The 13,784-nt window shown below is 42.6% G+C and overlaps 1 long non-coding RNA gene across 2 annotated transcripts in view; it reads right to left on the bottom strand.

Moving 5' to 3' along the window:
• The window catches only part of LOC149872842 (uncharacterized), a 67,210-nt gene extending 53,756 nt beyond the window's left edge, over nucleotides 1-13,454 (bottom strand). For both annotated transcript variants that reach the window (XR_016439811.1, XR_016439812.1), the window contains exon 1: nucleotides 13,316-13,454. This is a non-coding gene — a long non-coding RNA (uncharacterized LOC149872842). The remainder of the gene's footprint in view (nucleotides 1-13,315) is intronic.
• Between the last annotated feature and the right edge of the window lie 330 nt (nucleotides 13,455-13,784).

Raw genomic sequence — 13,784 nt, 5'->3', positions numbered from 1 at the left:
ATGGTTTTTCAGACCTTTGTTTTAGTGCTGTTACCTAGGCTCTCCAAGTCCCTGCAAGTACTGTGATAGGGTGGAAAGCCAAACCCCTCACCAAAATTTTGACTGCTGCCACTCATTTCTATACTAAAGCCCAACAGCAAAAATCAAAGGCTCAGGACAAGCTGATGGCTTTGCAAATAAGAGATCTCCAAGGTGGCACCAAACCATGGCACCCTGCAGAACCATTTTGCTTGACCCGACCACCCTCTGACATTGCCAATGATGTCTGCCGCTACTGTAAGCAAAGAGGCCATTGGAAAAATAGTGCCCAAACAAACCCCGGGGGCCCCTGCTCTCAGTTAGTGCCCCTCCATTTCAGCCAGGTGCCTCTCTAGTCCCCCAAGGGTGAAAATCAGTATTAGGACAGCCAAGAAGACCCAGAGACTCTAGCTCCTTTACTTTCTGCCTTTTCTGATGCCACAATACTTGTTACTGTTGGAGGACAAACTGTTCCCTTTCTTGTCGACACTGGTGCTTCTTTATCTATGCTTAGCTCTAATTTTATTTCTAAGGTTCCAGTTTCTGATAAAGTAATCACAGCTGTAGGTATTGGGGATCAACCCATTAACCACCCTGTTACACAGCCGCTCTCATTTACATTGAGCCCCCTTACTAAGCAACATGCCTTTTTGCTGAGTCCTTGCACCTCTGTAAATCTGTTGGGGCGAAACCTCCTTTGCAAATTGCAGGCAACAGTTCACCGTTCTCCAGATGGGGTTTTTCTCATATTACCCCAGGCTTAAATTCCTGCTTTGATGATGACACTAATGAAACAAAACCCGAGTCCAATTCTTCCTTGTTGCAACAGGAACTATTGGCTCACCTTCCTGAGTCCTTTTAGTCACACTCCACAACCAATGTGGGACTCCTCAAGGGTGCCATCCCAGTTTCTATTAAGGTTAAATCAGGAGCGTCTCCCCCATTGATCCCGCAATACCCGCTATTAGTTGCTGCTTCCCGAGGCATTGTTCCTGTAATACAAGGTCTCCTAGAACAGGGTGTCCTTGTACCTGCCCGCTCCTGTTGTAATACCCTGATCCTTCCAGCCCCCCAAAAAAATGTACACCTGAGGGGTTGACTGTTTATTGTTTTGTTCAAGATTTGTGTGTTATTAAAATTTTGTAATTCCCTTAACAGCTGTGGTACCCAACCCCGCCACTGTACTTTCTCAAATACCTGCTTCTGCTCTTTATGTGGTGGATCTCTGTAATGCTTTTTTTTTCTATACCAGTTCACCCTGACTCTCAATATCTATTTGCTTTTGCTTATCAAGGCCAGCAATACACCTTCACCCATCTGCCTCACCCACTATGTACACCCAGCTTCTCAAGTCTGACCTTAATACAGTCCAGCTGCATCATGATTCTGTGCTAGTTCAATATTAAATGATTTGCTTCTCTGTTCTAATACTCTCCCTCACTGCCAAACTGATTCTGTCACTCTTTTAGAGCAACTTGCAGCACGGGGCCACAAAGCCTCCCGCTGTAAGCTCCAATTCTGTCAGACTTCTGTTACCAATTTGAGGTACACTATCTCTCACAGTACCCGTCACTTGTCTCCTAATCATCTTTCTGCTGTTCTGTCTCTCCCTCGCCCTCAGACTAAATGCCAGCTCTGTGGGTTTCTAGGTGCTGCCAACTACTGCCAACAGTGGATTCCTAATTATTCTTGACTTTCCAAACCTCTCACCCTTCTCACGTGTGATTCTTCCCCTGACCTGCTCCCCTGGGAAGACATCCATGAATCTGCCTTCTGTCAGCTCAAGCAAACACTCTCTTCTTCCCCCACTCTCGGTCTGCCTGACTACTCTAAGCCTTTCACTCTCTTCTGCCATAAACATCAAGGCACTGCCTCTGGTGTCTTGACTCAGTCTTTTGGACCCTCCCCGCACTGTCCTGTTGCTTACTATAGTGCCTCCCTTGACCCAGTTGCTTCTGGGTTTCCTCCTTGTCTCTGTGCTGTTGCTGCTGCCGCTCTATTGATTTCTAAAACCAATAACCTTGTACTCGGGCACCCCCCTTACTGTTGCTATCCCACACGCTGTCCTTGCCATTCTCCAATGTGGCAAAACTCAGCACTTGTCCTCTGGCCATCTAACCCACTACAAAGTGGTTCTCCTAGCTGCGGACCACGTGACCCTTGTCCGCTGTAATCCCCTCAATCCTGCTTCTCTTTTTCCTTCACCCACAGATGGTCAACCCCATGACTGCAGTCAGCTTGTAAATTTTGTTTCCCTTCCCCATCCTGACTTTTCCAAGACTCCTCTGACTAACCCTGACCTCATTTTCTACGTTAATGGCTCCTGTTTTTGAAATAATCATGGAATTCTCCAAGCTGGTTATGCTGTCTGCTTCGATTATGCTATTGTTAAATCTGCTCCTCTTTCTGTTACTAGCGCTCAAGCTGCTGAACTCATTACTCTCACTCGTGCCTGTCACCTTGCCACTGAACACTCCATTATATATACAGATTCTCACTATGCCTTTGGTGTCTGCCATTCCTTTGGACAGATCTAAAAACAGCGAGGGTTTCTTACTTCTGCTGGAACTCTCATCTCTCACCATCGCCTTATTACTGCTCTTCTGGATGCTATCTTCCATCCCTCCACCCTTTCTGTCCTATGGTGCAAAGTGCATATTACTGCTAATGATTCTGTGTCTTTAGGAAACAATAGGGCGGACACCACGGCCAAAACTGCCACCCCGTCAAAACTCGCAGTTCTGGTCCTTCAGGCTGCTCTCTACCTCTCTTCCCCTGTCTCCCCTGACTTTCCCTTTCTCCAGGATGCCATGCCAGACTCCAAAAAGTACGCCTGGTTCTCCATGGGCTGCTCTATCCACTCTGACTCCTTGTGGCTGCACCCATCTGGTCGCCTTGTAGGCCCAGGGCCATGTTATCCCTATTGGCTCAAATGGCCCACTCAGTGGCCCATTTGGCCAAAGGGGGAGATGGTAGCCAAAGCTGGCCACCATTGGTATGCCCCCAGTTTTTCTGCCATAGCTGCCCATTCTTGTCACCAGTGTCTGCAGTGTCAGCGACACAATCCTGGCCGGCCAGCCACATGCATTCCACAGAACTTTAGGTCTCTATCCTTTTTGCCACCGCCAGAAGGATTTCATCAAGTTGCCCAGGTTGGGACCCTAGAAGTATGTGTTGGTCATTGTCTGCCTTTTCAGCGGCTGGCCTGAGGCATACCTTTGCCAACGGGATGATGCCCTCACAGTGGCCAAAAAGCTTCTTTTTGGCCTGCTGCCCCACTTTGGTCTACCCCTTTCCCTGAACTCATTTTGTTGGCCAGGTGGTCCAACATGTTTGCAAGTCCTTTCCATCCAATACCAGCTCCACACCCCAAATCACCCTCAGAGTGGAGATAAAGTAGAACAAAAAAACTTTAATATTAAACTTCGCTTGGCAAAGACTTGTAAACAAACTGGTCTAAAGTGGCCAGAGGCCTTCCCATTGGTACTTTTCCAAATTCAAAATTCTGTTCAGAAATCCTCGGGTCTGACCCTTTTTGAAATTGTTATGGGTCAACCCATGAGGGGACTCGCCGCACTTCCACCCCAACATCTGACTCATCTACATGATTCTCTGTTAACCTACTGCCAAGGACTCACCAAGGCCCTCAAGGTTATCTCGTTGCAGGTTAAATCCACAGCACAGCTTCAGTCTCTAAATGGTGTCTCTAAATGGTAAAACACTCGTTTTATGTGTTAAATTGCTTTTAGTACTTTAGTATAAATCAAATTAACCCTTGGAAAGTCACAGATAATTATGTAGATTTAGAAACTCCCCAAGGGGTAACGCTGTTCTGTATTTTTGTGGTCAGTACTTTGTTGGTAGTAGTGTGCTAAAGGCCAAAATTTTAGTCAAGGGTAGCCCCGCAAAGTTCCCAGGGATAGCAGCATTTGGAATACCACTCAAAAAGGCCCCAAAATGTTGCCATTTCTTTTATTCTGCTTCTTGCCCAGGATTTTCTTTGAGGCATGGGAGAAAAACAGTGTTATGTTCCTGGGGCAGAGCATTGCTAATGTAGGCAACCTTATGAATTGCTGGATGTACATACATGGGCCTATACACCCAGCCAGAGGAATCCCAGTGCTTGGGGTACCAATTCTCCTTGAAAATTGGGGAAACAGTACCAATACCAGCTTTGTCAGACTTTCTTCCCACTCTAGTAAAACACAGCAGTCAATCCCTGAATGGTTGAAAAAGACTCGGGATAGCTGAAAACTCTTTTAGACTTAAAGCAACCCTCTGTTATAGGTCCAATGGGAGTGGTAGAATGGGCAAAGCTGGTTACTCAATAAAGCACTACCCCAAATGTCAAGTAATCTTCAATTATCACTCCCATAATATGTCTAGAATCCTGCTAGAAAACACATCCCTTCAGTGCACCAAAAGGTCTCTCACTATTCATAAAACCCTGGAGGACACTCATAGTCTAGTATTAAATGAGTCTAAATTTTACGTGTTGTTAGGTTCTACTTCTTGTAACCAATCAATATCTCAATGCAGGTGGGTAGGAAGCACACGTGCCCCTTTCTATACCTTACAAGTCAATCAAAAATGCCAAATTGAAAGCACAACCTGTAAAAACCTCAGCATTGTAGCTGCTCCACTCTTGTTCTGGCTATGCAAAAATAATGCCTGCAAAATTTTGCCCTGGCATTAAGTCAGCACCTGTATCCTAGGAAGACTTGTCCCAAAATTTAACTTATTCTGGAACCTCTCTCTGCATAAGGTGTCTAATCTCCCGCCTGGCTTGCCTAAATCTAGGCAAACTTAAAAATCCACTGGTTCGCCGACCCGCAAAATTCCATCAATTTACTAGGGCATTTCTCCCTTAGTTAAGAGTAGCTAAATTAAAAAGAGCTATTGTAAACATTTCAGGAGTTATAAAAATGTTTTTAATGTCAGCGCCAATGCTTTAAAAGCTCTTAATAATTAAATTACCCATTTAGGGAAGATGGCTACCAAAAACCGTATGGCTTTAAATGATCTCTTAGCTGCCCACAGTAAAGTCTGTGCTGTTATTAATCACTTGGTGTACCTGAATCAATCAGCACTAACAAGTAAAAAAAAAACTTCCGCACCATAAAAAGGCAGTTACAAGTAATCCATGCAGTTGCAAAAGAAAAACCCTTTGATTGGTAAAAGTGGCTACCAAATATAAAAAAATGGTTTAAATCCCTCCTAAAATGGTGTATTCTAAGTTTAATATGCATTTTTGCCATTTTCATTATTATTCAAATAATTGCTCAAAGTGTTTCTAGGCTCTCTAAGACCAAGTTACAAATGATGGTGCTCAAGGAAGTGGCCCATAAGTCCAAACGAAAAAAAAATGTCAAAGGCCTTATAAATATAAAAGTGTAAGCACAAGCGCTTACAAAGGGGGAATGATGAAGAATGGAAAAGTACTGAAAAGAATGTTTTACTGTGCCAGGTCAGGATGAAGGGAAAATGTGATATGTGTAAAAGCCGAGCGAGAGTAACGCCACGGCCTTCAAATAAGCTTATCAGTAAAGTGTCTCATGTAGATGAGCCCTCCCTCCCCACCCCCTGCCACTCATCAGGAGACAGTATTAGAAAACTCGCTTAGCTCAGCCAGACACCAAGATGAGTTGCTGTCAGACTGCCAATTGACATGTATGTAATTTATCAGTATATAAAGCAGCCTGTGTTTTATTCTCATTAAGCATCAGCCACCTCTTGCTGATCTCCCATGGCTATGTAAAATAAAGCACTTCAGTTAGCCAAACAGTAATCCTGTTGTAATTTCTACATCAGTATTACATGGGGTTCCTCAAAGGTCTATCCTGGGGCCAATATTGTTCAATATCTTCATGAATGACTTGGAGGATGAAATGAAGTGTTCACTTAGTAAATGTGTAGATGGAACCAAACTGTGTGGGGTCAGTAGACACTTCAAAAGGGTAGGATTAGGATTAAAAGGGTAGGATTAGAATTCAAAATGATTTAAATGGGCAAAGTGGCTTGAAATATGTATATTTAGTTTCACCTGACTTATGAAGTAACAATGAAAAGGACCAAATACAAAATGGAAAGGGCACTTTTAAATGTGCTGGGGGGAGGGGAGGGCACATCTACATAAGACACTTAACTGCACAGTAATGTAGTTTACTGCACAGTAAGCGTGTGTGTCTACACTTGCTCTTACTTACTGGAATTCTACCATTTTGGCTTGTACAGTGAACTGATAAAAGTTTGCACATATCTGCCAGCCTAATAAGAAGCCATGGAACATGCACATTTGGGTTAATCCACTATAGTGAAGTTCCTATTCTCTGTATTATACTAACTCTAAATATTCAATTTAGAATTGTTCTAGATATGTTTCTGCATGTTTTGAAGTGTGACTGAAGACCAAATTCTTTCTCTGAGTGCTACAACACATCATGGCATACAGTAGAAATGTTGTGGTATGAAACACCGAGAAAATAATTGACTTGATGAATAACTTGTTGAATTTACTGAAAATAGTGACCTAAATATATGTTACCATATTAGGGACATAGAAACTAAGTTAAAATGTTATGTTGAGTTGGTCTGCAATGAGACTGCTTCATCATAATTAATTTACAGATGTAAGTGGTTTTCTAAGAAAATCATCTAGTTCTTAGAGGTTGCTTCTGCTGCACTGGAATTGTCTTCACAATATAAAGATTCTATTATACGTTCTTTCATATAGATCTGATCCTTCAAGTGTTACTTTTGTGACTTGTCAGAAATGCTTGGCAAGTTAGTGGGTAGCTGGGAACCCCTTATACAGATTTCTTAAAACATTAATTGTTCTCTACTTCCTTCCATTTATATCTGAAAACTCATCTCCTGGCCCCCAGGGTTCAGAAAGGCACCTGCCTCATTCAGATTATGAAAACTCTAGTGACATTTTAAGATCCCTGCACACTTTGGCATAGAAAATATTTTAAATGACAACCTAGCCAAAAGCTTATTCAACCTACAAAAGGAGCAATGTAACTGTAGAAAGACCAGAGGTGGAAGTACAGAATTATGTACAAGGAAAGTAGAAGCTGGCTGACAAGAAAGCCAGGGTGGAGTAAAGAAAATGCCAAAGAATAACAGACAAACACTGACAGATATTCAGTAAAAGGCATGATGGGATCTGATTTGTGATCCCAACAACCATGCCTTCTACCATGTCACATCATAAGACTGTTGGTTGGAGTCAGGGACTGGGCTGGGTCTGGTTTCAGACCTCAGTTTATCACTGGCCGCAGCTGACAATCAGCTGATTGTCAAAACCCCAGCTGGGCTGCACACATGGTTTTTACAGGTTCTGGAGCATGGGGACCCTAAGGTCAGGCTGCTGCAGTCCAATCCTGGGCTTCTTATACATTGGAATGAGTAAAACATTTGTGCAGCTTAGGTGGGCTGCATTCATGGTTCCACAGGTACCGGAGCACATGGACCCTGGGATCAGTCTGGCAGGGGCCTCAGACTCATGCTTGTTTCAGTGACTTCTGTAGCAAGACAAGCAAGCAAGCAAGGCAAGCGCCTGCTGGGCACATCTCCACATGCATATTAATGTGAGGCAATAAACTCTGATACACATTTACATGTTCCATGTTTACATGTGCGTCTGGGATTGCGGCATGTTGAGTCAGGGGCCTGCCAGCCTGGGGCTGCTCCAAACTGGCTTAGCATGCTACTGAGGGGTTGGCTGGGGCACAAGGGAGCCCTGGGAATGAAGCACTCTCATGCCCCAGATAGCCAGATCAACAACTACACTTGTATTTCTGTGCACAAAAAAACTTGGGAACAAGATAGTACTAACCTACTGTGGGGTTTATTAATTTACATTCTCATATTAGGCAATGTAATCTGCTTTATAGATGAGCCTATAATTATATGTTTTGTATCTTAGTTTTTTTAACCAGTCTTCATTTTTTTCCAGTTCTTAAAAGAGTAAAACACCAGTTCTGATACAGTTAAGGTTGAGAATCCCTTTCTGTTTAAAGAATAAACCATCATTTAAAGAATAAATTGTTTGACCCCAGCTTTCTTTCTTTCCTGCCCATGGCAGAGGGTTGGACTTGATGATCTGCTCAGGTCCCTTCCGACCCTACCAACTATGAAACTTTGAATAACTTTTCTGAGTACACTGATTCAGATATTTGCTCAGATTGCCTTAAAATTCAATATGCTTTATGGAGGTGTTAGGCAGGGTTAGCATTACAAATACAGAATCATCTGAGCAAACAGTTTCTGAGGTAGTATTACCAAATAAATAGGTTGCAGATTCTTGGAGCTTCTGGCAATATATCTGGGGGCAAGCCAGGGCTCTGATTATGCCTAAAATGGTTTTGATAATTAAATATTTATCCAAACTAGTGCATGGCAATTGAAAATGCTATTCCAAAAAATTTTGGCTTAAAATAGGCAAGAGTGTTAATGCTCACAAGCCCAAACAGGTAACATCCCACACACACAGACTATGTAATCAAAAACTTCCCAGTCAGCTAAGTTTCATGTGGGCTGACTACAAGAGACATGCAGTAGCTATTGAACATAATCTACTGCCAGCAAGTATCAAGGTGAATAGGAGCCATGGGAGGTACCTGGAGGAAACAAAATCATAACATGACTCTACCATCTATTTTTGTAGAAGTTCCCCATCTTCTCTCCTATTTTACAGAAAGATAATCTGAGTACTAGAGACAATTCAAACTACTTAAAAAATAAAATATACAAGTGAATGCCAGCTAGAAAGGAAAGGGATGGAGGAGAAAAGCAGGATGATGGTTTGGAGCAGTGGTGAAGGAAGACAGATTATGGGAAGGAAAATAAGTGGGATGGGAGGAAGGAGAATCAGGTCAGAGGCAAGGAGTATGGATTAGTGGAGGTGAGTGGTGATAGAGCAGGTAGGGTTGGGTAGGGTGATGAGGGAGTGATGGTTGTGCATGTGTGGAGATTAGAGGATTCTGTAGTTCATATTTTACTCTTCCGTGGGTGCATCTACATGAGGCACTTTACTTGAGATTACAGCAAATTACTGCACAGTAAGCATCACTATCTACCTGTGCTGATGCTTACTGCACAGTAATCTACTCTAATCATGAGTAATTTTTCTACCTGTAAATACAAGTAGCAAATTTACTCTTCATTACTTATTGCCTGGTACAGCATGTGTAGACAGCCAACCAGGAGCAAGTGTGCTTTTGGTTAGCTGAGCAGCAGGGTGTGGGAGATTGCTTCTTACCCCTGGGAGCTGCCTGCTATAGGGGCACCGTAGCCCAAGCAGAGCCCATGCCCTGGCATCAGGGAGTTCCCAGCCCTTGCTCCCTGATTGTGATCACAGAGCTGGGCAGGGAACAGGCTCCCAAGCCCCCATCCCATGATGGGGAATGCTTGCCGCTAGCTGTCTCACCAGTGGATCAGGGCAGGGGGCTGGGACCTGCTCCTCCCCTGCAGCTTTTTTCAAGTCCCTTGCCCCCTCCCTCCCCACCCCCATCAAGGAGCTGGGGCCAGGAGCTCCCTGCTGCTGGGGCAGAAGCACATTGTCCCCATCTGGACTCCAGTGGCAGAGCTTGCCCCAGCAGCAGGCAGCTCCCCCGGGGACAGGGAGCAATCTCCCAGCCCCTGCCAAGAGACAGCTGTCTCCTGGCCCCCTGCCAGTCCCTGGGCAATGAGAGGGAGCCTAGAGCTCCCCAAGACTGCTGCAGGGGGCTGGTGCAGGGCCAGAACAGGTGGGAGCAGACTACTGCCAGGAGAAGCAGATCTGCCCCTGCATCCCTGCACATGTGGATGCCTGCCTGGTGCTGGTTTACTCTAAAGTAAGTTACTCTAAACTAAAGTAAACCCACCCTGAAGCAAATACATGTGTAGACACACCCTGTGTGTTTGTGTGCTGGGTTGCTGTTTCTTGAATGTGTTTGATCCTCTCTCCTTGTTTTCTCTTCATGCCAGCTGGGATCTGGAGGACTCTGTCCTTGCAGAGGTGTGAATCTCTCTCAGACCTCCCAAGCAGGGGTGAGAATCTGGGGGGGAAAAGCTGGGGCCTAAGTTCCTTCCCTCTCCCATCTGCAGTAACAGGTAGGTCCTCACTCACTAGTGCGGTTTTAAGCCCCTATCTCCCTGGCTGCATTTGAGATATAATCTACTACAGGCTCTGAAGGTTAACCAGATAACCTCTGAATAGCAATTAGTGTAAAATTATATACACATCTTTCCTGCCTTTGGTTTGGATCTGGCTTGAGGCAGGAAGACCCCTAACTGGAGGCTTAGATTTTGCATACATCTCAGATACATAGCCAAGAAAATGTGCAATAAATTATTTAAATGTGCTTCTGAAATATGCATATAGCAGCAGAGGATGCCATCCAGGAAAGACTAGTATTTGTGTGTGTGTCCATTAGTGGCCTCCTAAAATGCTAATTGTTTAAAGGAATAAATATAGAAGATGTGTAGGGGAGATGAGCTAACAATAGAGGGAAGCAGGTCTCTGAATTGTGGGAAATTTTGAGGCAGAAGTAGAATGGAGGAGGAAAGAGGTACATCAGCAGGTACCTCTGGTTTTCTCTGATAAACAAAATCCCAAATTTTCAGATATAAAAAAATAACCCCAAATCCACATTTTCACATGAATAAAATGAGATACCATACAATGACATTTCATTTTAATCATGGAAAAATTTAGATTTGGGGTAACTTTTTTTAATCCCAAAATTGGGGATTTTTTAAAATCAGAGAAAGCCAGGATCCCTGATAAGTAAACAGTGCCCTTGACCTTTACCATGACATATTAATATATCAACAAGAAAATGACATGGTCACTATACCCTAAAAAAACACTTATCTTTCATTTAAAACAAATCTCTCCATCTCTCACCAGCACTTGGGATATTCAGTGACAAAAAGAAACAACCTTATCACTTAACACACTTAGAGTTGCCCATTGAAAACATGTGTCCTTCCAGAAAGCTGAGCTCAACAAAACCTAAACCTCCAAATGCTACGGATAAAAATGGTAGTATCAGAATGATATTGTGGCTGTGATGATCCAGAAATAATGCTAGATACATTTTAAGGGTGATATCTTTTATTGGCCATCCTAAGAAATTCTTTCCTGTCACAAAAAAGAGTATAAGCTGTTGACCCACATGATTTTAACTCCACCTGCTTTGTGTGATGCTCTGATATGCCCTTAATGGACACAGCATCATGGTCCATGCCTTTGGACTGTACTAAATAAGATGTCTGCACCTACCCTATAGCTGAACATTTAGTTCACTCCAGAAAAAGAACATCATATCTGCTGAAGTGTACATGCACTTTTAGAATCCCTTCGTCTTTCTATACACAATGCTTTCTAAAACCACATTTTCACTTTCTCAGTATTAAACTTCTGGGTCATTTTTATCAGGAAGAGGGGTTCAGCAATTTCCAATCAGAACCCCTCCAGGACTGTAGGTCCTGGTGATTTGCTACTGTTTAGTTTATCAATTTCTTCTACATCATTACCTATTAAAAGCTCAATTTGGGTCACCTCCACTGACTTGCCCCAAGACAGGAGTGGTTTGTTTATGTGCGTTGGTAACATTTTCAACTGTGACTTAGGAGCCTCCGTTCCATGAGTGCAAAAGTGAACTTTACAGGGGTGTAGGTTGTAGCCATGTTGGTCTAAGGACATAGGCTGACAAGGTTCTTTAGGTGAATCTGATATCTTTTATTAGACTAATGTAAATAGTTGAACATTTTTTTCTTAGCATGGTTTCAGGTTTAAAAATCCTTCGTCGGCCTGAGGAAGCATCTGCAGTTGGTGTGTGCTCTTCCATCCAGGAAGATCACAAACCAGTTACAGATGCTTCCTCAGCCTGATGAAGGGTTTTTAAATCTGAAAGCTTGCTAAAAAATTTGTTCCAGCTATTTAAGTTGTATAATAAAAGATATCAAATTCACCCAAAGAACCTTGTCTGCCTTTGTCCTTAGACTAATGTGGAAAATTTTACCAAGGCACATAAACAAACCTGCACCTTGCACAAATCTATACAATTGTATAGCTATTCTTGACCTAGCCCAAAAGTAATACACAGGATTTGGTGCAAAGCATAAGTGTTACTGAGCCACTCAGCAATAGTAACCACAATGTAACTGGGTTTGACATCCATGGAGGTGAGACAAGAAAATCTACCATAGTAGCCTTTAACTTTAAAAAGGGAGGCTGCACCAGAATGAGGAAGCTAGTTAGATGGAAGTTAAAACAGGACCCTAAAGAGGTGAGGAGCTTGCAGGCAATAAGAGCACCATACTAGAGACACAAAGCAAAGGCATACTGCAAATCAAAACAAAAAAAAATTGGAAAGTGGACCAAAAGAAAGCCAGCGTGGTTTAACTGCTTGCTAAGAAAAAAATGTCCAACTGTTTCAGTTGGTCTAATAAAAGATATCAGAGGCACCCACAGAACCTTGCCTGCAAAGTGAACTTTGGCACTTTTGTAAATTGCAGCCCTTTCCCTAAATGCATAAGATGTAGAAAAGGAATAGTCTTCAAAGCTGCTATAGTCCTGTAGTTTTCTCTAGCTGTTGTAAACTAAGGGATTAAACCTTAAAATGATCAACAGGTTAAACTTTGCCCAAGCACATGATCAGAGCTTGAAATAAAACCTTTCTCCCAGAGGATAGAAAGATGTTTGGAAACAATGTGGTTGCATCCTTCAGATGTTGGGCATGAAAAGACACTTTGAAAATAGAGCAGCGATTTCATTCCCTAGCAAGAAGGAAAAGGAGGGATGTTTGAAATTAAAGTGTCGTTCCACCCTCCCCCCCAGCACACACATAACAGGCAGGAAATTCTTGAACAGAAAAGTGTTTTGCTGATACCCAGTGTATGAAAAAGCATTCACTTTCATCCATTAATACATTAACGAATACATGCAATGCTTTACAGAGAAAGCAAAAACATGCATATGCAAAAATATAAACATTGTCGTAAGATCCTTTCTGCAATTCTCCTTCTTTTCTTCTAACACAGGGCAGATGGATGACAAATATTATTCACATAGTGCTATTTCCTTTGGTGCATTAATTCATCTTAGTATAATTATGCTTACATGTTTAAATGTGGCTACTTCTTACACACACACACACACACACACACACACGTACGTATAATCAAATTGAAAATAGTATTAGAGGACATACTATCTCAAAATATTTGCAGTCCAAAATGAAAACCAGTAAAATACAGAACAATGCAGGAAGAGAAGAACCAAGCAGAGCATGGCTTTTCTTACCTGGACAGTTTGCTGTGGAATGAATAGAGTACCACTCTCAGCAATGTGTTATGAGCCTAGTTATTGGTTGTAAGGCATTTTGCTCAACATACCAAAGCTATATATATATATCTTCTGGCAAATTCACACCCTGTCATCTGTTAGTCACTATATTCTTTTAACTCAGATTGTCTGCAGCAGGGATTTTCTGAACTTCCCTCTGTGAAGACGAGAAGAACACAAATGCATTCCTCCTCCCAGCTGAATTAACTTTTCAAAAATATTTGTCCCAGTTTATACAGTAAAGAAATTTTATCCAAATCATGCACTGAAGAAACAAAACCATAAAGCTTTATTCTACAAATTGCATTTTTTATAAAGCCGTGAAATCCCCCTGAGAGCCATGGGGTCACAAGACTGTAAATCACCTCAGAATATGAGTTATAAACAATCAGCATATCATTTATCATTCGTACTACCACAGCTCTTA

The sequence above is a fragment of the Crocodylus siamensis genome, chromosome 1 (assembly GCF_052110815.1).
Source record: "Crocodylus siamensis isolate JL-2025a chromosome 1, ASM5211081v1, whole genome shotgun sequence".
NCBI lineage: Eukaryota > Metazoa > Chordata > Crocodylia > Crocodylidae > Crocodylus > Crocodylus siamensis.
The sequence above is the reverse complement of the archived record's forward strand: the minus strand, read 5'-3'. Positions and strand labels throughout refer to the sequence as shown.